Raw genomic sequence first — 25,507 nt, forward strand, 5'->3', positions numbered from 1 at the left:
TTTAAAGAATTTGTCATCACTCATCCAGACTTACAAACGATGCTTAAAGATGTGCTACACAGAGAAACACAAATATATGGTCATCACTATGAAAGAAGGTAAAGGCAGAAAATCTCCCAGTAAGCCTACAAAGGAAATTCCAAGAAAACAATAGAAATATTTTATGGAAAATGGCAGGTCCAAGTTGTTACTTATCAATAGTCATCTTGAATGTAAATGGCCTCAACTCTCATGTTAAAAGATACAGATTGACTGAATGGATAAAAAAGTAAAACTTATCTGTTTGCTGCCTATAAAAAACACATCTCACCAACAAGGATACATGCAGAATGAAAGTGAAAGGATGGAAAAAGATATTCCATGCTAGCAGAAACCAAAAAAGAGCTGGTATATCCATCCTAATATCAGACAAAATAGACTTTAACACAAAAACTGTTAAAAAAGGCAAAGAAGGGCACTAGGTAATGATTAAGAGATCAATTCAACAGAAAGATATGACTATAATAAACATTTATATACCCAATTACAGGGCATGTGACTATTTAAGAGAAATGTTAATGGATCTAAAAGGAGATACACAAACACAATAGTAATAGGGACTTCAATACCCCACTTTCAGCAATGGACAGATCAACCACACAGAAAATCAGCAAGGAAACAAGAGTTAATCGACCCTATAGAACTAAAGGACCCAACAGATCCTACAGAACTTTTCATCTTAGAATTGCAGAATACACATTTTTTTCACCTGTGAATGGAAGTTTATCTAGCATAGACCACATGCTAGGCTATAAAGCAAGTCTCAGCAAATTCACAAAAATCAAAATCATACCATGCATCTTATCTGACAACAATGGAATGAAGCTAGAAATCAACAACTCTAGGATCTCTAGAACATGTGAAAACACATGGAGACTGAACAACACACTCCTGAAAGAACAGTGGGTCATAGAAGAAATCAAAAGAGAAACATAAAAATTTCTGGAAACAAATGATGATGACAATACAACATTTGAAAACTTATCAGGGGGCCAGCCCTGAGGTGTAGCAGATAGCGCCATCAACTGCAGTGTTGGCATCCCATATGGGCAATGGTTTGAATTCTGGCTGCTCCACTTCTGATCCAGTTCTTTGTTACGGTCTGGGAAAGCAGTAGAACATGGCCCAAGAGCTTGTGCCCCTACACCTATGTGGGAGACCCAGATGAAACTCCTGTCTCCTGGCTTTGGCCTGGCCTAACTCCACCCATTGTAACCATTTGGGGAGTGAACCAGTGAATGGAAGACACTCTTCATCTATCTCTTTGCCTCCATCTCTGTACCTCTGCCTTTCAAATAAATAAATAAATCTTAAAAAAAAAACTTAGGGGATACAGCAAAAGCAACATAAAAAGTGTATAGCATTTGGTGCCTATATTGGAAAGGCACCAAATAAAAGAGCTATCAGGAATCTCATGGACCTAGAAAAACAACAGCAAGCCAAACCCAAAATCGGTAGGAGGAAATAAATAATTAAAATTAGAGAAGAAATAAACAAAATTGAAATGAAACAAAAATAATACAAAATATCAGCAAAACAAAGAGATTTTTTGAAAAATAAACAAAATTGACACACCATTTCTTTTTGACCCAACTAACAAAAAAGGGTGAAAAGAAAGCCCAAATCAATAAAATTAGAGATGAAAAAGGAAATATAACAACAGATACCACAGAAATAAAAAGAATTATCAGAAATTACTATTAAGATACATATGCCAACAAATCGGGAAATCTTGAAGAAATGGATAGATTCCTGGACACATACAACCTACCTAAATTGAGCCAAGAAGATATAGAATACTCATACAGACCAATAACTAAGGTCAAAATTGAGTCAGTAATAAAGATCCTCCAAACAAAGGAAAGCCCAGGGCCAGATGGTTTCACCACTGAATTCTACCAGACATTTAAAGAAGAACTAACTCCAATTCTTCTCAAGTTATTCAAAACAACTGGAAGGTAGAGTATCCTCTCAAAATCCTTCTATGAAGACAGCATCCCCTTAATTTCCAACTAGGAAAAAAAAAAAAACACAGAAAGAGAACTACAGACCAAATTCCCTGATGAACACAGACACAAAACTCAACAAAATTACAGCCAACCAAATCCAACAACACTTCAGGAATATCCTTCATCCAGACCAAGTGGATTTACCCTGGTATGCAGGGATGGCTCAACATTCATAAATCTATCAGTGTGATAGAGCACATTAACAAACAGAAGAACAAAGACTAAATGATTATCTCAATAGATGCAGAAAAAACATTTGATGAAATACAACATCCTTTCATGATGAAAACGTTAAGCAAACTGGGCATAGAAAGAACATTCCTCAACACAATCAAGGTAATTTATGACAAGTCCACAGCCAGCATCCTATTGAATGGGGAAATCTTGGAAGCATTCCCACTAAGATCTGGAACCAGACAAGGATGCCCACTCTCACCACTGCTTTTCAATATAGTCCTGGAAGTTTTAACCAGATTTTAGGCAAGAAAAATAAAGGGATATAAACTGGGAAGGAGGAAGTCAAACGACTGTTGCTCCCCCATTCAAGGAGGAACAACACTAGACCCTGCGCTGTTCTTTTGTCTGCTCGGCCCTTCCCGGGTTTGCTGCTGGTCCTTCCTGGGTTGGCTGCCGATCCCTCCACCTCTGTGGAGGGGCGGCTCCCCCTGCCACTTTCCCACTTCCGCAGGGGAGTGGCACACCACCAGCCGGCTCTCTCGGGGGCTGCTCAGATGTTATCCGGATGTTCCTGGTGCATGTTGTCTCTCTCCTCCTTCATAGTCCTCTTCCACCAATCCCAACTCTGCTGTCCACACGCCGAGCACGCTGCTCTCCTCCAATCAGGAGCAGGATCAGCTCCTGCAGCTCAATCAAATTGGCGAGAGGCAGCTGTGTAGAAGTTGTTTACTCCTCTCCCAGCGCCATATTGTGGGAGAGCAGATGCATAGAATAAGTCTTAATTCCTGTAACTTAGTCTAGTCCGAGTTGCTCCCCACAGTTCTCCCTTTCTTTTTATTTTTTGGCATTGATAGGTGCCTGTCTTCAGTGCCCCATGGCACACACTCTGCTCTGCTTGCTAGAGTTGCCCACAGGTGCTTACAAGCCCTACCAATCAGGCAAACTGAATCCGGGTCCTCTCTTCGCCATGTTGTGAGGAGGTTTTTAGGCGCTGATGCATGCCTGTGTTCGGTGCCCTGCAGTGCATGCTCTGCTTGAGCTGCCTGCAAGTGCTTATCGCCTTACTAATCAGGCAGACCGAATCCGAGCTCTCTCATTGCCGTCTTGTGGGGAGACTTATTGGTGTTGATAACATGCCTGTCTTCGGTGACCTGCAGCGGGTAAGCTGCTAGCCGCCCGCAGGTGCTTATCATCTTACTAATCAGGCAGACCGAATCCAAGCTCTCTCATTGCCATGTTGTGAGGAGGCCTTATTTTTCTCTATTTCTCTATCTCCGGGCATTCCTATTTCTCTTATTTTACTTCTATCTGCCAGCATTCCTATTTCTCTCATTTTACTTCTATACTTCTGTTTCTCTTATCCCCGCGGTTTCCCAGCGCCCGACACAGGACCCTGCGCTGTTCTTTTGTTTGCTCGGCCCTCCCAGGGTTTGCTGCTGGTTCTTCCCGGGTTGGCTGCCGTCCCTCCACCTCCGTGGAGGGGCGGGCCCCCCTGCCACTTTCCCCACTTCCGCGGGGGAGCGGCACACCGCCGGCCGGTTCTCTCTGGGGCTGCTCAGATGTTCCTCAGGTGTTCCTGGTGCATGTTGTCTCTCTCCTCCTTCATAGTCCTCTTCCACCAATCCCAACTCTGCTGCCCACACGCCGAGCACGCTGCTCTCCTCCAGTCAGGAGCAGGATCAGCTCCTGCAGCTCAATCAAATTGGTGAGAGGCAGCTGTGTAGAAGTTGTTTCCTCCTCTCCCAGCGCCATATTGTGGGAGAGCAGATGCATAGAATAAGTCTTAATTCCTGTAACTTAGTCTAGTCCGAGTTGCTCCCCACAAACCACCCCTATTTTCAGATGACATGATTCTATATATAGGTGATCCAAAAGATTCCACTAAGAGACTACTGGAACTCATCAAAGAGTTTGGTAAAGTGGCAGGATATAAAATTAATACACAAAAATCAATAGCCTTTGTATAAACAGACAATGCCATGGCTGAAAAAGAACTTCTAAGATCAACGCCATTCACACCACCAGCTACAAAAAATTAAATACTGAAATAAATTTAACCAGGTACCTCAAAGATCTCTATGATGAGAATTATAAAACACTAAAGAAAGAAATATAAGACACCAAAAATTGGAAAATTCTTCCATGTTCATGGGTTGGAAGAATCAACATCATCAATATGTCCATACTACCTCACGCAATTTACAGATTCAATGTAATACCAATCAAAATACCATGGACAGTCTTCTCAGATATAAAAAAATGATGCTGAAATTCATATGGAAGTACAAGCAACCCCAAATAGATAAAGAAATCTTATACAACTAAAAAAAAAAAAAAACCTGGAGGCATTACAAAACCAGATTTCAAGATATACTATAAGGGAAGTTACATTTAAAAGAGCCTAGTATTGTCACAAAAACAGATGGATATACCAATGAAACAAAATAGAAACTCCAGAATTCAATACACACATCTGCAACCAACTTATCTTTGACAAAGGAGCTAAAATCAATCCTTAGAGCAAGGATAGTCTCTTCAGTAAATGGTGCTGGGAAAACTGGATCCTCACAGGCGGAAGTATGAAGCAAAACCCCTACCAAACACCTTAAACAAAAATCCACTCAAAGGGATCAAGGACCTAAATCTATGACCTGATACCATCAGAATATTAGAAAACATCAGAGAAACCTTGCAAGACATTCGTATAGGTGCAGAGTTCTTGGAAAAGACCCCAGAGGCACAGGCAATCAAAGCCAAAATTGACAGATGTGTTTACATCAAGGTGAGAAGCATCTGCACTGCAAAAGAAACTCTCAGCAAAGTGAAGAGGCAACCAACAGAATGGGAGAAATGATTTACAAACTGCAACTGATAAAGGTTAATATCCAGAATATACAAAGAGCTAAAGAAACTCAATTACAACAAAACAACCTAGTTAAATAATGGTCAAAGGACTTAAACAGACATTTTTCAATTCAGGAAGTTCAAATGGCCAACAGACACAGGAAAAAATGCTCAGGATCACTAGCCATCAGGGAAATGCAAATCAAAACCATAATAAGGTTTCACCTCACACCCATTAGAATGACCTGCATGCAGAAATCAGCAAATACAAATGCTGGTGAGGCTGTGAAGAAAAAAGTACCCTAATCCACTGATGGTGGGGATGTAAACTGGTTCAGTCACTTTGCTGGAAGATAGCATGGAGATACCTCAGAAATCTGAATATAGTCCTACCAGATGACATAGCCCTCCCATGCTTTGGAATTTACCCAAAGGAAATGAAATTAGCATATTAAAGAAGTATCTGTACCCCCATGTTATTGAGGCTCAATTCACAATAGCTAAGATATGGAATCAACCCAAATATCCATCAACTGGACTGGATAAAGAAATTATGGGATATGTACACCATGGAATACTACACAGTAGTAAAAAACAAAAAGAAATCCAGTCATTTGCAACAATGAATGCAACTGGAAAACATTATACTTAGTGAAAAAAGCCAGTTCCAAAAGGACAAAAACCATATGTCCTCCCTGATCTGTGGTAACTGCTAGAGTACCTAAACAGTAACCTATAGAAGTGAAATTGACACTTTAAGATGCATTGACTTTGAACAGCCCTTGTCTTGATTGTTGAAAAAGGTTTTTTTTTTTTTAAATAGTATTTGTTGAACTCTACTTAGTATAGGGTTAATCTTATGGTATATAGTCAATTGAAAATAGATCTTAGTAAAAATAAGAATGGGGAAAGGAGAGAGAGGAAGAAGAACAGTGGGAATGCAATTGGGTTGGATAAGGTAGGAACAATCACTATATTCCTAAATTTGTATTTATGAAATGCATGAAGTTTGTATACCTTAAATAAAAGGTTTCAGTGTTTTTTTTTTAAAATACCCTATCTCCAAAAGTTAAATTCATGGGAACCACAACATGCATTTTGAGGGACATGTTCCAATCTAAGTTTGATGTTTCGAGCCAGACTGAATGAGACTAAAGAAGATAATGTTCTTAGAAGATGTTTCTTAAATACTTGATAAATCCAAACAAGTAGTTTTTGAAGTATCATTTTTTTCTAATGTTATCCATATCTCTACTCCAGAATCATAGGTAACTTGATATTAATTGTAAACTTTAAATAAGAACTGCACTTCCTATAGAGATACACAAGTATAATCTTGTAAATAATTAATCCCAGTGACTGCTGGGAGTGAAAGAAGGATAAGGAAAGATAATCCTGAAAGATCCAAACTGCTAGAGCATGTAGGGATTTGCTGAGCTGCATTTAACAATATGAAGTAGACCAGCACATTAAAAACACCTTCCACATAAAGCAATCACTCTACCAGGTAACTTTCTTCTCTAGATATATTGTGTTTGTAAAAATGTGGCAAGGTAAAACTATTTGAAAAAGCATCTTCAAGGCCGGCGCCATGGCTCACTAGGCTAATCCTCCGCCTAGCGGCGCCGGCACACCGGGTTCTAGTCCCGGTTGGGGCGCTGGATTCTGTCCCGGTTGCCCCTCTTCCAGGCCAGCTCTCTGCTGTGGCCAGGGAGTGCAGTGGATGATGGCCCAAGTGCTTGGGCCCTGCACCCCATGGGAGACCAGGAGAAGTACCTGGCTCCTGCCATCGGATCAGCGCGGTGCGCTGGCCACAGTGGCCATTGGAGGGTGAACCAATGGCAAAAGGAAGACCTTTCTGTCTCTCTCTCTCTCACTGTCCACTCTGCCTGTAAAAAAAAAAAAAAAAAAAAAAAAAAAAAAAAAAAAAAGAAGAAGAAGAAGCATCTTCTCCCATTCCCAACCACCAGCATCAATCCTCACTATCAGTCCTCATCATCAGCAATCTCCTTTCTCCCCTCCCCCAAAATCAGGTATCCCCTGCTCAAAGAAGGTATTTTGTAACTAACCAGGAAAACTCTTACTGGCTTCTGGCTTCGAAAATCCTAGGTCTTTGGGAGAAGAACAAAGTATTTCAAAAATGGAGGGGTAGGGGATTGAAGACACTAGAATTCTTTACTTCCACCCATCCCTGGGTTAGAAAAACATTTCTGGGTTGGGTAGACAGAAAAAGAAAAGTTACAGGAAAATAAATGCATGAGCATTGAGAGTACTTGTACCCTTCTACCTTAACTATCAGGCTGAGAACGAGCTCATCAGTGTCAACATGACCTTCACATTTACTCCAGGAAATTCTTTGCCAGGAAGATGTCTATGAATTACTAAATTATTTCGCTATATCCTTCAGCAACTTCCTTAAAATAAATTTATCTAGACAAATAGTTTCCTCATCTGGGAAACATTCCCTTCTCAGGACTGCAGGGGAGAATCAAATGTGCTTTAATAGTAAACTATGCCTTGCTTAGAGCACAGCCTTCTGGGATATCTGACCAATTGTGCAGAAGTTTTGTGCCATTCCTTGCCTCTTAGCTATTGAATAATTCTGTAAATTGTAAATGACTCACAGCAATGAGAAATAATTCATGCGTATGTTTGTGCAAATCAAATGCTCAGTGAAGGTTTAATTGACTTCACTTTTTCACCATGAAAAGAGCCAGTTATAGCCTCCATCTGCACATTCATTTCAAAAATTCTTATCCATAACTTTTTGCTTTGGATTTCCTTTGAACCATTCAACATCTTTCTGAGCTCCTCATTAATAATGGGATAAATAACATCTTTACAAGTGTTCATTTTAGGCCGGCGCCGCGGCTCACTAGGCTAATCCTCCGCCTTGCGGCGCCGGCACACCGGGTTCTAGTCCCGGTCGGGGCGCCAGATTCTGTCCTGGTTGCCCCTCTTCCAGGCCAGCTCTCTGCTGTGTCCAGGGAGTGCAGTGGAGGATGGCCCAGGTGCTTGGGCCCTGCACCCCATGGGAGACCAGGAAAAGCACCTGGCTCCTGGCTCCTGCCATCGGATCAGCGCGGTGTGCCGGCCGCAGCGTGCCGGCCGCGGGGGCCATTGGAGGGTGAACCAACGGCAAAGGAAGACCTTTCTCTCTGTCTCTCTCTCTCACTGTCCACTCTGCCTGTTAAAAAAAAAAAAAAAAAAAACACAAGTGTTCATTTTATAAATGCTGGAGAATCATGGTTTTCCCTTTTAAAAAATTATTCTTTAGCAAGACAATAGATTTCTTAGCTAAGCAAACAGCTAACTTATCAAATAGCTGTTTATTAAGATTTACTTCAAGAATCTGATTTAATTGTTTCCACCATTCTTGATCTATTCTATTGAATATTGGCCAGTTCTCATCAGATCCACACTGTAAACTACTGAAACTTGGGCTCCAATTATACATCTCTGACCTTCTCCTTCTAAGATGCTAGGAAACGTGGGGTTTTTCCCTTCATGAAAATGCTCAGCAAGTTTAGTTTTGGTTGCTTTACCCCTTTTTGGGAGATGGAAATCTGCAATATATAGTTATGGCTTTCCTTTTTTTTTTTTTTTTTTTTTTTTTTTTGACAGGCAGAGTGGACAGTAAGAGAGAGAGAGACAGAGAGAAAGGTCTTCCTTTGCCGTTGGTTCACCCTCCAATGGCCGCCACGGCCGGCATGCTGCGGCCGGTGCACCGCGCTGATCTGATGGCAGGAGCCAGGTGCTTCTCCTGGTCTCCCATGGGGTGCAGGGCCCAAGCACTTGGGACATCCTCCACTGCATTCCCGGGCCACAGCAGAGAGCTGGCCTGGAAGAGGGGCAACCGGGACAGAATCCGGCGCCCCGACCAGGACTAGAACCCGGTGTGCTGGTGCCGCAAGGTGGAAGATTAGCCTAGTGAGCCGCGGCACCGGCCAGTAATGGCTTTCTAACTTGTGACTGTGACCCACAATTAAGAACATTTTAGGTAAATGCATTTAGCTTAGCAATTAAGTTGCCCACATTCCACACTGGAATATCTGCGTTCAATTCCCAGTTCTGGTTCTTGACTGCAGTTTCCTGTCAATTCAGACTCTGGGAGGCAGCAGGGATAGCTGAAGTAATCATATTCCTGTCAACGAAGTGAGAGGACTGGCTTGAGTTCCTGGCTCCCAGCTTTGGTTCCAGCCCAGTCTTAGCTACTGAAGGCACTTATGAAGAAAATCAGAGGATGGGAACTCCATCTCTCTAATAAATAAATAAACTAAGTGCTACATATATTTTTATATTTCACTCTAATAACCCTTCAGTGCTTATGTATGTGTCTATTTGTACATAAGTAAAACAAAACTTGAAGAAGCCAAGAAACAGCACGTATCCTTTCTATAAGCAATGTACTGTTCCTGCTCTATTCTGTATCAATTTTTAAAAAATGTTGATGATGGGTGTTAAGTTAATGAGGCATGAACCACATTTTAAAAGTGCTTATATCAAAGATGAGCATCTGATTACTTAGATCAAGCTAAAGGAAAAATTCTCAGGTCTGTGGACCCCCAGGAGCAGATCAGACCTGTTGCCTTATCTTAAGGAGAGAGTAAGACCCTAGAGAAGGAATGATTATATCTTTTGTCTAAGGTTAGGGAAGTGGAGTTTTAGACCCCTCATAAAATTACTTGTCCCTCTCCCCATCATACCTCTCCCCATCATACTCATGTGGGTGCATCAAATAACTATCTTGCCCCATAGTGCTACACAAAGTAAGGATGGGCATTCAAATAGGAATTTCTCAATAAACAACCAGTGACTAACAGGGCTGATGCCTATAATACAAATGTCGAAGGAAACAGAAAATATTAGGGGTCAGATGGCCCGGCCGTCTTGTATCCTAGCATTTGGCCACAAGCCAACAAGGTGCTTGTCCATCAAGTGCAGAGAGGGTTTAGAAGCCCTGATTCAGTGATCTAAATATCTGCTTCTCTGGCAGAATGAAATCTTGAAGTAGAAATTGAGCTAAGCACTAGACAGAGAAAAAAGAAGTTACATGTTTTTCATACCTGAATGCTGACATGCATACTTGCACCTTAAAATCACTGTGAAAAAATCATTTCATGTCATAGAAATTGTAATTTTCAGGGGCTGGCATTGTGGCACATGTTAAAGCCCAGGCCTGCAACGCTGGCATCCCATATGGGTGCCGCTTTGAGTCCCGATGGCTCCACTTCTGATCCAGCTCCCTGCTAATGCACCTGGGAAAGTAGCAGAGGATGGCCCAACTCCTTGGGCCCCTGCACCCACATGGGAGACCCAGATGAAGCTTCTGGCTTCAGATCGGCTCAGCTCTGGCAGTTGTAGCCATTTAGGGAGTAAACAAGTGGATGGACTACCTCTCTCTCTCTCTCTCTCTCTCTCTCATCTCTACCTGTCTCTGTAACTCTCTCCAATAAATAAAATGATTTAAAAATCACCTGCTTTCATATACTTTCTTTGGGAGCAGAAATTTTGACCTGCTAACGATCATGGTTTTCAACTAAGTAGTGTTTTCAATGAAAAAAGTTTACTAAATACAAACATAATCACATATGTTATGATTATATATAATTAATATATTCTTAAGGGTTAAATGTATAGTACATTTTAGTTCATTAAATTCTATTTACTGAGCTCTATTTATTACATATTAGTTGAGGCCAGAATACCATATACTCTATTGCTTAAACAACAGAAATTTATTTTCTTACGGTTTTGGAGGATCGAAGTCCTAAGATGCAGGTGCTAACTATTTTGTTCCTGGTGAAGATCTTCCTTCTGGCTTGTAGGCAGCTGCTCTGTTGCTGTGTGGATCTTTCTTAATATGCGCAGGAGACAGCAAAAGAGAAAGCTCTCTGGTGTTTCTTCTTCTACTTCTTTTTTTTTTTTTTTAACAGGCAGAGTGGACAGTGAGAGAGAGAGAGAGAGAGGTCTTCCTTTTGCCGTTCGTTCACCCTCCAATGTCCACCATGGCAGCCGCGCTGCGGCCGGTGCACAGTGCCTATCCGAAGGCAGGAGCCAGGAGCCAGGTGCTTCTCCTGGTCTCCCATGGGGTGCAGGGCCCAAGCACTTGGGACATCCTCCAATGCATTCCTGGGCCACAGCAGAGAGCTGGCCTGGAAGAGGGGCAACCGGGACAGAATCCGGTGCCCAGACCGGGACTAGAACCCAGTGTGCCAGCGCCGCTAGGTGGAGGATTAGCCTATTGAGCCACGGTGCCGGCCTCTGGTGTTTCTTCTTATGAGGACACTAATCCAATCAGATCAGGGCTCCAAGCTTACCACCTGTTAATTCTAAGTACCTCCGTTCAGGTCCTGTCTCTTTTTTTTTCGAAATTAATTTTTTTTTTATTTGACAGAGTTAGACAGTGAGAGAGAGACAGAGAGAAAGGTCTTCCTTCCATTGGTTCACCCCCCAAATGGCCGCTATGGCCGAAGCTACGCTGATCTGAACCCAGGAGCCAGGTGCTTCCTCCTGGTCTCCCATGTGCAGGCAGGTGTCCAAGCACCTGAGCCATCCTCCACTGCCTTCCCAGGCCAGAGCAGAGAGCTGGACTGGAAGAGGAGCAACCAGGACTAGAACCCAGTGCCCATATGGGATGCCGGTGCCACAGTTGGAGGATTAACCAAGTGAGCCACGGCACCGGCCCCTCAGGCCCTATTTCTATATACTGTCACACTGGGCATTACAGTTTCAACTCAACTTGAGAGTTTAGGGGGAACGACACAACTCAGTCCATAGCACCAATACTTTGGGATAAACACATAGCAAAAGTATCATTAAAGGACCAAAGAAATTTATTGCTGTTTTCCTCTTTAATGTTGCTTTACATTGAAAAAAAGATTTATTTATTTGAAAGGCAGAATGACAGAGAGAAAGAGATCTTTCAACTGCTGGTTCACTCCCAAAGTGACTGCAATGACTGGGGACTAGGCCAGGTCTAAGCCAGGAGTCCAAAACTCCATCCAGGTTTCCCACATGGGCGTCAGGGACCCAGGTCCTTGAACCATTATCCACTGCTTTCCCAGAACAGTAGCAGGGAGCTGGATTGGAAACAGAGCAGCCAGGAGAATTCCAACAGGTGCTTTGATACAGGATGCCAGCATTGCAAGGGGCAGCTTAACCCTGTCACAATGTCAGCCCCTTGCTTTGTATTTTGATCCAAGAGGCACATGACTTCTTTCAAGACAATATTAATGGAAAAATATCCTGGAAATTATTTGAATCTTAAATGACTGTGACATTTCTTCTTAAATAACAACAGTCATTCATGATAAAATGTTATTCCAGAAAACCATTTGTGAAATGCATTATTGATTGTTGGCTAGGTGCTTGTTTCTAACAGAAATGTCATCCTTTTGTACTTCTCTTAAAGCCATGTGATTAGAACTTTTGATCCAGAATCAGAAATAAAACCCTTATTCTTCCATTCTTCCTTTAGTTGTTGATGATAATAATGATAGTGGTGGCAAGCATGATGAAAACTAATAAGCAGTTTGGCATACAGTTGTTTCTATTACACACTTTCATCTCCTGTATGAATTAATCATTTTGGCAAATGATGTGCTATTTAGTCACAGTGAGTTAACACTTATCTCAAAGATATGCTTATAAATGTAATGTATAGACATTGTAATCATAAAAATCAGCCTCATAAATATATTTTGGATTGCTTTTATATTGCTGAATTTCTTACAGATATGCAATTAAGGGATAAATAAACTTCAAATTAATGGAATTTTGCTGGAAACTTTGGTATCACATTAAATGAATAATCACATATATTCATAGTCTATTATGCGAATTATGGTTATCAAATTATTTACAATAAGATTATTCATTCTTGGGGTCGGTGCCATGGTGCAGGTTAATCCTCCACCTGTGGTGCTGGCATCCAATATGGGGGCCGGTTCTAGTCCCGGCTGCTCCTCTTTCAATCCAGCTCTCTGCTGTGGCCTGGGAAAGCAGTAGAAAATGGCCCAAGTCCTTGGACCCCTGCACCCACATGGGAGACTGGGAAGAAGCTCCTGGATCCTGGCTTCGGATCGGTGCAGCTCCGACCACTGGTGGCCATCAGGAGTGAACCAACGGACAGAAGACCTTTTCTTTGTTTCTCCCTCTCACTGTCTGTAAATCTACCTCGCAAATAAATTAAAATAAAATCCTTATAAAAAAGGATTATGCATTCTTAAATAGTATAACTGTACTGAACAAAGATAAGGTTTCACAGAAAATAGATTGCTAGGTATTTTAAACCGATGTCCATAAGAAACAATTATTTCTTGAGTAGCAATCCTTTTTGTGAGGGACCACATTGAATTTTAATGTATACATCTTTAAACTATTATTGAAGCATAATTTATATCCTGTATAACCCATCCACTTTGTGTAAAGATGTATGAGTCTTAATAAACATATAAACTTGTACAATCACCAGAAATAACTTTTAGAACCCAATCACCCTCCAAAATTCTTTTTCTCTCTGAAGTTAAGCAATCCCTCATCTCTAGTTGCAAGACAAGCATTGATCTGCTGTTCTATTTTTGCCTTTTCCAGAAATTTCATATCCATATTTCCTGTGTCTTTTGTGTCTGCTTTCATTCCCTTCTCATAAATTTTGACATTCAGCCATGTTGTTCTGAGTATCAGTTTATTCTATTTGCTGAGTTACATTATGCTAAATGTTTGTTACATTTTGCTTTCACATTCATCAATTGATGTCTATTTGAGTTGTCCCTACTGTTTGGTTATTTTGAATAGTGTTGCTAAGGACATTAGTGTGCAAGTCTTTGTGTAGACATACATTATTTTCATTTTTCTTAGGTAATCATCTAGGAGTGGAATTTCTGGGTTACATAGGTGTGCTTCCATTTTTAAGATACTGTTGAACTGTTTTCCATTGGCTGTACCACTTTATATTCATACCAGCAGTATACAAGCATCCCAAATTCACATTATCAACAATGGTTGTGTCAGTGTTTTTAAGATATTCTAACAGGTTTGAAGTAGTATCTCATTGTGGTTTTAATTTGCATTTTCCTAATAACTGATAGAGCTGATCATCTTTTGCCTGTTTCTGAAATGGAATTATCTATATTATTGACTTAGAAAAATTCTTAACCAGATATAGGTGCTTTGTCAGACAAATGTTTGGCATGAATCGTCTCCCAAAATGTAACTTGACTTTTTGTGTTCTTAATGGTTCTAACAACCAAAAGATCTTCAGTTTTCTGAAGTATATTTTTAATTTTTTCATTCATAGTTGATACTTTTTGTGTCTTACCTCAAGGTCACAAAGATTTTCTTCCTCTGCTTTGTTCGAGAATGTATGTGTGTGTGTGTGTTTGCCTTTACATTTAGGTCTGTGAGATCCATTTTGAATTAATTTTGGTGAATTAAGTGGAGAAAGAGATTGTATTTCATTTCCATGTGGATATCCAGTTATTTCAAAACTTTTTTTTTTTTTTTTGATAGGCAGAGTGGACAGTGAGAGACAGAAAGAAAAGTCTTCTTTTGTCTTTGGTTCACCCTCCAATGGCCACCGCAGCCGGCGCACTGCAACGATACATAGCCAAGAGCCAGGTGCTTCTCCTGGTCTCCCATGGGGTGCAGGGCCCAAGCACTTGGGCCATCCTCCACTGCACTCCCGGGCCATAGCAGAAAGCTGGCCTGGAAGAGGGGCAACCAGGACAGAATCCAGCCCCCCCACCGGGACTAGAATCTGGTGTGCCGGCGCCGCAGGCAGAGGATTAGCCTATTGAGCCATGGCGCTGGCCCCCAAAATCATTTATGAACAGTCTATTCTTTTCCCATTGAATTTCTTTAGCATTTTTACTGAAAATCAATTGACCATGTAAGTGTGAATTCATCTCTGGATTCTCAATTCTGTTCTATTGATCGGAGTGTCTATCTTTATAATTGCTTTCATTTTTAACCATGGAGAACAGGATAATATTTAAAGAAAAGTAAACATGCTTAATATCTTCCATTAAATTAATCCAAACTTGGGTAACCAATATTTCTAAAAAATATTGTCATACCATAGAGTTTAAAACAAAAATGATTATTTAATCATTTTGGATTTTTTTTGGCTGGATCTAGAAACAGAATGGAAAGGCCTGTTGCTTGAGGGAATAAATTACTGTTAATAACTACTTACTACATTGCTGTATTCATTAATAATAGTTCTCAAATCTAAGTGTGTTAAATAAAAACTATTGTGAAAAAACTGAAACATAGAAATTACATACCCAGTTCCTTCAAACTGGTTCATGTTCTCGGTCACCAATGAATTATATCCGTGCATATAAAACATTAAAATCAGGTGACATCAGTCAGTAAGTTTGAGAAATGGAGAACACAAGAGTTGCCAGAATACTGAAGATGCACAGATGTTTCCATTTCAAACATTTAAAAATGGATTCCAGAAACTAAATGCTAATAAGCACCATAGTGAAAGCTGGCAAAATTATAGAACAGATGACACATAGAGTTTATCAACATCTTTTCAAGTTTCTTCACCAAACTAAATTACTTAAATTACATATCTGAAAATAGCTAATCTAGATCCTGAATTATTTCAAGTGTTTGACAAATTATTTTTAAAAACATTTTTATTATTCCTTTGAAAGGTAGACCCACACACATACACGGTGGGGGGGGGGGGGGGGAGAGAGAGAAAGAATTCCCACCTGCTGTTTCTCTCACTAAATGCCCAGGACTAAGCCTCTATAAACCCAGGATCCAGGAACTCTCCATGTGGGTGGCACAAACCCAAGTATTTGAGCTATCATCTGCTGTCTTCCAGGGTGCACATTAGCAGGAAGCTAGAATCCAGGAGCAGAGTCAGGACTCAAACCTAAGCACCCCAATATAGGATGCAGATGTCACAACTGTTGTCTGAACTGCTTCACTAAAGGTCTACTCCTGACAAATATCTTTTGGAAAAACTGAACTCAAACCTTTCTTGGGCAAATCAAACAAGAAAAAGAAAGGTAATTAAATAAAAATAGAGGAAACTGGGTCAGGCATTGTGGTGTATGTACTTGGTTAAGCTGCTGCTTGGGACACTTGCATCCCATATTGGAGTGCTTGGTTCAAGCCCTGGCTGCTCTGTACTTTTGATGCAGCTTCTGCTAATGTGCCTGCGAAGGTAGTGGATAACGGTCCAATTACTTGGGTTCCTACAATCTACCTGGCAGTTGCTACAAACTACCTGATAGAGTTCCTGGCTCCTGCTTTGGCCTAGCCTAGCCATGGTTGTTGCAGGCATTTGGAGAGTGAATCAGTGGCTGGAAGATATGTTTCTCTCTCTGTCTCTCCCTCTCTCACTCTGCCTTTCAAGCAAATCTTTCAAAAAAAAATAGAAAAAACTACACAAAATTACTTTTCAAATATTATGCATAATTCTACACTTAAAAATAGAAAATATGGATGAAATATACTCATATCTAATTATCAAAATCAATGTCCCTCCATTCTGTGTGGTAAGCCTAGTGATACGATGAATAAACTGGGAAATGCCTAGGTAGAATTTCAATATATGTATTTAGAGTTCATGAAAGAATTAAGGACTAGAAATATGAATTTGGAAACAATCAATGCATCATGGTATTTAAATCCATGAAACCAGAAGAGGCAGTCTAAGTATATGGACAGAGACTCAGTCCAGAGACTGAGTCCAGGAACAGGAATATATGGAAGATTCCTTAAACGAGCATAAGGAGAGGCAATTAGGCTCGTAGGAGAAAGATACAAAAGATAGGTTCTGACATTCAATGAAGTAAGCATACCAAAAGGAAGAAAAGATCAGCTGTTGTCAACTGCTGGCTAAGAGGCCAGGTAAGATGGAGACTGAGTATTTAAGCAAAGTAGAGTTTGAACAAGAGCAGTTTCAATTAGGCCTTTTTCAGTTAGGGAAAAAAATCCAGTTGGGCTTTCAGATCAAAAGGAGGGGCCAGTGCCGTGGCAAACTTGGTTAATCCTTCGCCTGCTGCGCCAACATCCTATATGGGTGCCGGGTTCTAGTCCCGGTTGCTCCTCTTCCAGTCCAGCTCTCTGCTGTGGCCCAGGAGGGCACTGAAGGATGGCCCAAGTGCTTGGCCGCCTGCACCCGCATAGGAGACCAGGAGGAAGCACCTGGCTCCTGGCTTTGGATCAGTGTAGCTCCGGCCACAGTGGCTATTTGGGGGTGAACCAAAGGAAAGAAGACCTTTTTCTCTGTCTCTCTCACTGTCTAACTCTGTCAAATAAATAAATAAAATAAAAAGATCAAATGGAAGGGATAAAAGAGAGACTGCAAATGTAGCAGAAGTTGAAAAGGAATAGAAGGTCAAGGGTAGTTTTTCATTCACTTGTTTTTACGATTTTACAATGTTTATATGCTAGGGAAAATAATCTTATAGAAAGAAAAGTTGGCAATGTAGGAAACAGAAGGGACAGGTTCGGGAAAAAAAAATCCTTAAGTGATTTGGAGGAGAGGTATTCCAGCAGGACTGGGTATGAGATGGCAGAGCTTATACAATCCATTTGCATGAGACCATGTCTATTAGGCACAGATGTTGTTGGACCATGAGATTGGGGAGGAGTTGAAAGTTAGCTTTTCCAATAAGCAGACACAAAGACATTGTAAGGAGCTTAATAATTCCACTGAGGGATGACTGTAAAAGGAAAAGATATGTGTCAGGGTAGCCATCAGACCATGATGTAGACTTCTACAATCACATACTGATAATCTCTGCCAGCCCAGCATGAGAGTTAAGTCCAGACCATTAGCGGAGTCACACTTTGGATGGAAATAGGATGCATACAAATTTGGTAAGTCATCGGTTGGAGGACACTAAAGAAGCCCACAGTGTTAGCTTGAATGCTGAAGACATTAATAGGTGGAAGCTATCAGCCAAGCACACTTCTTGCAAATGAGCAACCAGTCTTTTCTTGAAGACAGATATAAATGAGCTACAATTATAGCAAGAAGAAAAGGCACGAAACTGTTCGCTTGCAGAGTATAAGAATTAATATAGGGATTACTAAGCAACCCCAATGATTTACTTAATAGTGTTTATTGGTAATAAGTTTAAATCAAGGTCACCAGAAGAAATATCAGAAGAATAAGCAAGAATTACTAAAATATTTGAAAAAAAAAACATTTAGAGAGACTTGAATCAGTAAATTAAGGGGAAAATGCTAAGAGTGGTAGAGGCTGGATGTGCTACAGAGAAATTTTTAAAAGTTTAAGTATTTGGAGGGCTGATGTTGCGGTATAGTGGGTAAAGCTGCTGCCTGCAATGCCAGCATCCCACATGGATGCCAGTTCAAGTCCTGGCTGCTCTACCTCCAATCAAGCTCCTTGCTAATGTGACTGGGAAAGCAGCAGAGAATGGTCCAAGTGCTAGGGCCCCTGAATCCACATGGGAAACCCAGAAACATCTAAACCCTGAGTTCCTCATCCATTCACTTTTCTATGAGATAGTCTTATAGTTCCAGGCAGTACACATAAACATGATGACACCAGGTAGAAAGAAAGATATCTCTGATTAGAATTGTGTCATATGCCTTTTCCTACGCCAGTCACTTTTAAGGGGACTACAAGTGGCTTGGTAAAGTGCTTGGCTGAATAGAGAAGATTGAGCTGACCAAATAAAATCAGAGTTTTCTTAATAAGAAAGAGGGGGAATGGCTGTTAAGTAGGCAGCCAAAGCATCTCCTTCAAGAGGGGGAAGAAAATATTGTAACCTGATAACTAAAATATTCAGCTAAACTATCACTTTTCATGATGGCAAGGTCTCAAACATACTTAGAAAATAGACTATCTGTATATTCTTCCTGAAAATTTTCTTGGAAATATCACAGATAACTGAGGAATGAGTCAAAACAACTGAAAAAGGGAAAATTATGTTATGAAAGAATTGGTAGTTATAAATGAATCAAATAAAACAAAGTTTCATCTAACTGTTTTAATGAGTATTATCTATAAATTACAATAAAAATGAAACACTTAAATGTCATTTAATCTGTGATCTGAAAACCAAGAATCATTTAGATAGACAAAGAGAAGAGCCTTCCAGACAGAAGGAGTAACGGATGTGCATTTCCTTAAGGCTGGAATAGAGATAAGAACAAGCTAGGTTAGACAGGTATCAGATCACACTGAACCTCGTGTGCCATGTTAGAGATGTGGAGCTTTAAGGACAGTATACTGAAAATCAACAGTGTATTTTAAATAAAGGAGTACAATACCTGAATCCTAAGATCACATTGGTTCCTCTTTCAAAAAAAAGTTTGGGGAAGGGAAAAGGCTGGAGGCTAGGATGCTATTAAAGTTTAAGACATGTTGCTTGGACTATCCATGAGTTTGAAAATGGAGAGAAACTAATGACAGAAATACATATGTAGAGACTTAATAGGACAAGCTGAAGGGATGGCATGTGTATGAGGCTGAGCCGGGGGAACCTGTAGGATCAAGAATCAGATTTTTGGTTGGGCTGGTGGTAGTGTCCTTAACTAAAAGGGTAAAGACCAACAGTGACAGGTTGTAGCTGGGGAAGGGATGGAGGAGAAGGGAACCAAGAGCTGTATTTTGAACACGGTGAGTATAAGATGCTTGTGAGACATCCAAGAGAAGATGCAAGAAGACTATCAGAATAACAGTTTGAGCTGCACATATATTTTGGGAGGCTGAGAATATAAATGATACTTAAAACTTTAGGAAATGGCACATTACCTAAGGAAAGAAAAGGAAATAAATTCCATCATTTAAAAGTTGACTAGTGTCGCTCCCCCTCTTCATGGAGGAGCGACACAGGACCCTGCGCTGTTCTTTTGTCTGCTCGGCCCTCCCCGGGTTTGCTGCTGGTTCTTCCCGGGTTGGCTGCCGTCCCTCCACCTCCGTGGAGGGGCGGGCCCCCCTGCCACTTTCCCCACTTCCGCGGGGGAGTGGCACACCGCCGGCCGGTTCTCTCCGGGGCTGCTCAGATGTTCCTCAGGTGTTCCTGGTGCATGTTGTCTCTCTCCTCCTTTATAGTCCTCTTCCACCAATCCCAACTCTGCTACCCACACGCCGAGTACGCTGCTCTCCTCCAATCAGGAGCAGGATCAGCTCCTGCAGGTCATCACTCAAGTTGGCGAGAGGCAGCTGCGTAGAAGCTGTTTACTCCTCTCCCAGCGCCATATTGTAGGAGAGCAGATGCATAGAATAAGTCTTAATTCCAGTAACTTAGTCTAGTCCTAGTTGCTCCCCACAGACTAGAAAGAGGAAAAGATTTGAGATGGAAAAGAAAGAGAACAAAGCAAGATGAAAACCAATAATATTAAGAGTCATGGAAGCCAAAAGCAAGGAGTATTAAAAATTACAAAAATTCTAAAAATATTATGACAAAATGCACGTTTTCATTAGATTTACAGCATGGAGACTGATGAAAGCAAAGGCAGTTGGGGGTGGTGGTAGGAGTGAAAACTTTAGGTTGGAGTTGAATTGAGAATAAAGAAAATGTGGAGTAGAGACTGAATATTTTAGATAATTATTGTGAGAAGTTTGCCTTTGAGGATTTTAGCAGTACTTGGACAGAAATGAAGTCTAAAGAAGTGTTTAAAAATGGGAGACAATAGTATATATTCAAATGCTGAATTCTAAAACATGATCAACAGAAGCTTAATATAGGAATGAAATGGAATTTAACTGAAGGAATAAATGGCTTCAGAAGATTTAAAACCCATAGTAGGTATGAAAAAATGGAATTTCTATGTATTTATCATTCAAAATATTTATTGAGGGCTATATGCCAAGCTCAGTTTAAGCCATCAGTGCTCTAAGAGCAAACAGCCAATAAACCTGGGCCCAAAAATTGGATATTCTAGAATGCAACACAACATATAAACAACTAAACAGTAACACAAGATCATTCTGAATACTGGTAATTGCCATAAAGAAGTCCATGAGCTTGGGGTAAGACCATCTTCTGCAGGCCTCTGTGCTAGCCATCAACAAAAATCAAATGTGAGCATTCTAATACGTGACCTTGGCAAAAATCTACTTTTCCTACCTCCAAACTCACAGTCTCACCACCTTCATCTCTGCAAACAAAAGAACAAATATCATCATACCCAGGATCCCTATTTATGTTGTTGGGTTGCTATGGTTTGGATGTGGTTTGTCTCCCAAAGGTTCATGTGCTGGAAGATTGGTCCCCAATTTAACAGTGTTGAGGTGCGGGGTGGGGGGGTGGGGGAGGGTCGTATGAGGTTAAATTTAGTGGGAGATAATTAGGTCATGGGGATTGCACTTCAAGAACGGATTGATGCTATCTTGGGAGAGGTTGTTACAAAATGTGTTTAGTCTCTTTTACACACAACTGTTTCCATGTCTGCTTTTCTGCCATGTTGAGATTCAGCTAAGGGAGTCCTCCTGCCACAGAATCATGAGCCAAATATACCCCTTTATTTTATAAGTCTCCTAGCCTCAGGCATTTTGTTAGAGTACCACAGAATAAGACATGAGTTGAAATGTGCCCCCCTAAAGATATGCCTGAATCCTTATTCCTGGTGCCTGTGAATGTACCTTTATTTAAATATAGGGATTTTGTAGATATAACCAAGTTAATACAAGGTCATTAGAATGGACCCTAATCCAGTATGACTGGCATCGCTATAAAGGGGAAATCTGGAAACACACACTGAAGAAAGCCAGGTGAAGATAGAGGGGGAGATCAGAATTATGTCACCACAAGACTTTACACTACTAGAAGCTGGAAAAGGCAAGAAAGGATCCTTTCCTCGAAGCTTTACAGGGAACATGACCCTGCCAACATCCTGCCTGCAGACCTTTAGCTTCAGATGAGAAGCAGCAGTTTCTGTTGTTTTAAGTCACCCAATTTATGGAGTTTTGTAACAGCAGTCATAGGAAGCTAATACACTCAGTTAAATTATACATGGTCAAATGACACAATCACCCCATAGCTTATACTGTAAATTCTCTTGCCTTCCTCTTTATTGTACTTGCATAAGCAATAAAACCCCATTAAATCCAATTTTCAGCCCTCTGCATGACCACACATGCACAGTGAATCCGGACTGGAAAGAAAACAACTATGTTGATTGCTCTCACTTAAAACATATGATTATTAGCTACAATTAGTGCTGCCTGGCAATCATATTCTATTTCTCTATTCCATTTATGATTCTCTCCTCAAATAAAACTACTTCATATGTTTTTTCTCTTAAAATTCCCAATACCTCTTACCTGATTCTCACTCTTAAGATAACAACTGCACTACCTGTTTCAATGATAGAATACAAAACTTCATTAAAATTTTCCACAAACTTCTATTAATGAATGTATCTGAATTTGTTCCAATTCTGTGCCTTCTATGTTCCAAGCAAAAATCAGCCCTATATTCTGTCCCCTCATCTACTCAAGGACATTGTTCAAAATGTCCCTTTTCTCCTCCATCATAAAAATTTCCCTTACTACCAGATTATTTGTTTTAGCAATTACTTCTTCTTTTTATATATATATATGTAAATCTTCCTTTTATATATATATGTATATATACATATATATATATATATAAACCAACAAACCAACACTCTTTTTACCCCACTTCCCTTCCAATCACAGCCTTCTTTTCCCTTGTCTTCACAAGGTGACATTTATTCCAGTTTGTCATAACACTTCATTTATACTTGATTATTAATTAAACCTTGGCTTAATTATTAATGATGCCCTTTTCAAATGTGTTTGAATTGTAAAGTATGTGGTTAGCTTCCACTGTAATGTAAAACCTCATGAACAACAATCTATGGTTAACCTCTCCAAATTCTTGCCATTTATTCTCTCTTGAGTCCCACTACAAACAGGCCTTGTCCCCCTGATCCACTGCTATTTTTAAAGTCATCAACTATGTCTACATTGTCAAATCCAATTGTTGATTCTCATTCCTCATCTTTTTGGGCAGGATTGAACCAGCCAATTATTCCTTCTTAAGTAATTTCTTCACTTGGTTTTCCGGGTGCCACACTTTCTGAATTCCTTCCTGTCACTCAGGAGGAAACATTCATTCCAGCTGGTTGCTAGGAAGGAAGGAAAGGCAGGACTTCTCTGCTTGGTCACAAGGCCATCCATGGCTACAAATATGCTTGGAATTAAATTATTCATATTTTTTCTTCAGGAAGCCACCTAAAATTGGGGAACCCATTATTACAGAAGAAAGAATATTGGGCAACAATTAGCACAGAAATTTTCTAATTTTCTAAGACTGTACATTCTAAATGGAAAACAAGACTTTCTACAAGGAGTAGAAGAGATCTGAAGGGTATGAAATAGGAGAAGGATCTGATCCACTGTTGCTGATTCTGAAGATGGAGGAAGGGGGCCAAGAGCTATGGAATGAGAGTGAGCTCTGGAAGCTGAAATTGGCTCCCCCCACAACCAGAAAAGAAATGGGACCTCAGTCCTAAAACTGCCGAGGATGTTGGCCACCATCCTGAATGAGCTTGGAAGCAGATCCATTCCAGAACCTGCAGAAAGGGCCACAGCCCTGCAGGTGACTTCAGCCTTGTATGTATGACTTAAGAAGGGGACACAGCAAAGCCATAATCTATCAGGACTTCTGTGCTGTGAAGTAACAAATCTGTGGTAGTCTCTTAGAGCAGCAACAGAAAATATAAAGGTTGAAATGTAGGTGAGTGTAACAACAAATGCCTTCAGAAGACTGTCACAGGAAATATCCAGTTTTCAGACTCCCCCATAGTATGCTTATTCTGGAAAAAAAACTTAATATTATTATGATTATTACTAAGGAAGGTCTGGGAAGGACAAAATGATATTGTCAAAGCACCATCCTTTGTCATATGATACTATAATTAAATGAAGAAATTGTATGGCTGCCTAAGGTCTGCTTACAAATCTGTGTGGAATTAAGAGAGTTAACTAAGAAGGAATTGGTGATTAATATATAAAGGCTGAACCAACCTGGGACTTAGGCATTTTTGGAGGGTTGCTCTGTCTGCTGGCTTTGATTAAGTCAATGTGGTTGACAAAATCACTTAATTACAGGTCTATATCAGTCACTTCTTTCCCAGCTCAGCATCTCTGGAGATGGGCTGGGGAGATGGAAGCTCACTCTCCTGGTGTTGAGTATAAGTTACACTGGGAGTGTAATAACTCAGGCAGTCTAGGCATATCAGGAGTTGGCAGATGATGGCCCATTGCCTATTTTTGTAAATAAAGTATTATAGATCATAGCCATGTCCACTCATTAACATATTGTCTATGGCTGACTTCACCCTATAGGAGAAAAATGATGTAGCTGCTGTAGAAACCATATATCCACAAAATACTTATCTTGCTCTTTGCAGAGAAAGGATTTTTTCCGCTAGCTCCTAGCCTAATAAATACTAAGCCTAAACAAAATAAAATAAACACAATGATTTATATTAAGGTAAAAAAAATCAACTACAAATATATAGGACAGATCTGACTCCACAGGAATGTACTCAACTGAAACTCAGAAAGTTATGATGGTCACAAATCAGCATGAATTATAAATGGGAGGACAAAGTGCTTAAAAACCAAGAAATCATAGCCTAAAATAGTATCTAGAGCAGCAGTGCAGTTCTCTTGGAACCAACCATGATCCAATATTCCCCCTGTTGTCTTCAAACTCTTCTCTGTCTAGCACCTTCTAACGGGGTTGACACTTACCTTTTAAATTTAACTTAGGCGTTCTCTCTCCTTAAAAGGCTTCCCTAAGGCTGTGTTGCACAAACTTACCTTATCATGGCATTTAATGGATCACACTGAACTTGCTTCATTTGTCTACATCCCCCACTAGATAGAATCCATGGGGGCAGGGATAGGTATGAGTATTCCACCACCAGGTCCACTGCCTGCTGTATAATTTTAATGTTTATTGGGCTGAATGAACAAATGTCAATACCATAGTCCCATTATATTCCTCATCAGTCAGGCTGCATGTTCCGAGTACTGAGTTTTTGTAATTAGCAGACTGTTAATTCCCTACTCAAACCTATCCCCTTCCCTGATCTGGTATGCACAGCCCATTTTAATTGGGTTCTCTCCTCTGTATGGTCATGTCCTCAGGGAAGAATCAGGGCTACAGCCCTCATTCATCCTAAAGATGGTTTAGACAAAAATGTGATTCATTTAAGTACAGAGAGATGAAATGTTTAGTCTGTTGAGGAATTGCTGGGAAAGGAATTTTACTGGGAAGGAGTTGTACTGAAAAAGACGCATGTGAGGAAAAAAAATCTCCTTTTCTTCTGCCTTTGGCTGTGGCTATGTTTAAAGAGGTTTTGCTAGGAGCTGCTTGCAACCATGAGAATTAAGTATGAAGATGCAATCCTCTCGATTAAGGATGGCAGGGATGACATAATCTGGGTCT

General features: G+C 40.5%; 1 long non-coding RNA gene across 1 annotated transcript in view; it reads left to right on the forward strand.

Moving 5' to 3' along the window:
• Positions 1-19,981, forward strand: part of LOC127491179 (uncharacterized) — a 32,426-nt gene extending 12,445 nt beyond the window's left edge. The window contains exon 5 of the long non-coding RNA XR_011380226.1: positions 13,051-19,981. This is a non-coding gene — a long non-coding RNA (uncharacterized lncRNA). The remainder of the gene's footprint in view (positions 1-13,050) is intronic.
• Positions 19,982-25,507: the final 5,526 nt, after the last annotated feature.

Source organism: Oryctolagus cuniculus, chromosome 11 (assembly GCF_964237555.1).
Source record: "Oryctolagus cuniculus chromosome 11, mOryCun1.1, whole genome shotgun sequence".
In the NCBI taxonomy this organism is placed as follows: domain Eukaryota; kingdom Metazoa; phylum Chordata; class Mammalia; order Lagomorpha; family Leporidae; genus Oryctolagus; species Oryctolagus cuniculus.